Raw genomic sequence first — 1,414 nt, forward strand, 5'->3', positions numbered from 1 at the left:
TATTACAGTCTCTGCTATTCTTGTGCGCAACAGCGCTTCTATCCAACCGCGAATAGGTGCTTGTACTCCTCTTTTCTCTAGTGCCTGCCCTACCGCCTCATGCGAGGTGTTGCCGAAGGCTCCTATGTACAGAGAACGACCTCCCCAGATTCAAACGCACTTTGGATTTTTGTGGTTAGCTGATACAGGGCTGTTTCCGTAGATCGTCCTGCTCTATACGCGTGTTGGCTACTGTGTATTCATTGTGGATTTCATTGTCAATAATTTTCTCCATCGCCTTTAGTACAAAAGAGGTTAAACTTACTTGTCTGAATGATTTAGCTGAGGAGTAGTCCTTTTTGTCTATCTTGGGTATAAATGTTACCCGAGCTCTTCTCCACACTATTGGAATGTAGGCTAGGGCTAGGCTATCCTTCATTACTTCTACTAGATGTGGAGTAACTAGATCTTCTCTCTCATGCAGTAAAGCCGGTTAGATCCCATTCATTCCCGGGGACTTGTATCGGTCAAATGAGCCCATCGCCTATTTGACTTTGGCTCGTGAGAATATGCTCCTCGCAGTGCCCCAATCACCTGGAGTTGGTCTAAATGTTCGATCAGTTCCCTCCGTAATCAGGTTGGATGAGTCCGGAAAATGCACGGAGAGTAGAGCGCGTGCTCGTTCAACTTTGCTGCCGGTGTAAGTGCCGTCCGGCAGCTTGATTGCTAGTTGGGTCTCTATCCTGTCTTTTGCTAGGGCCTTATGAAGTCATGCCGCTACAGGAGTGGATGTAATGTTCTCGCAATAGCTTCTGAAGCTTTCCCTTTTCGCTTTCCTTATCTCCTTATTGTATGAAGCTACGCTGACTGTAAACCTCCCAGCACCCAGTTTTCTTGGCTATATTGAATTGCTTTCGCACGACCTTCCTGAGTGCTGAAAGGTTGCGGGACCACCACGGAGTTCTCGAGTGGTTTTTGGGTCTGGTCTCCCTACAGCTACTATTGAATGCGTCTATCATGGCGCCGTTCAGTTTATTTACTCTATCCTCTAACTCCATACAATCCGCTTTTACGATCTAAATTCTGCAGATTCCCTTCAAGCACAATACAGTATTGCCCCCAGTTTGTTTTCTTGGGGTTTCGTTTGGGTCTTATTTCTTTCGTACCAGCCCCCACCATCCATGCGAGACCAGATTTCCAGACAGGGTTATATCTAGGACTTCTTTGACTAGTAATGAATGTGGGTCTATTACCGACATTACATATATTTAGGTCGTTACTTAGGATATACTCTAGAAGTGACTCACCCCTGCTGTTGGTGTCCGAGCTGCCCCATTCCTCATGGTGCGCATTTGCATCGCAGCCTGTGACAATAATGAGTCTCTTCCGCTCGCAGTGGTTTACGACCTCTGTACCTCCATCGGGGGAATGTTGT

Source organism: Rhagoletis pomonella, unplaced genomic scaffold (assembly GCF_013731165.1).
Source record: "Rhagoletis pomonella isolate Grant_MI unplaced genomic scaffold, Rhpom_1.0 Rhpom_scaffold_06377, whole genome shotgun sequence".
NCBI lineage: Eukaryota > Metazoa > Arthropoda > Insecta > Diptera > Tephritidae > Rhagoletis > Rhagoletis pomonella.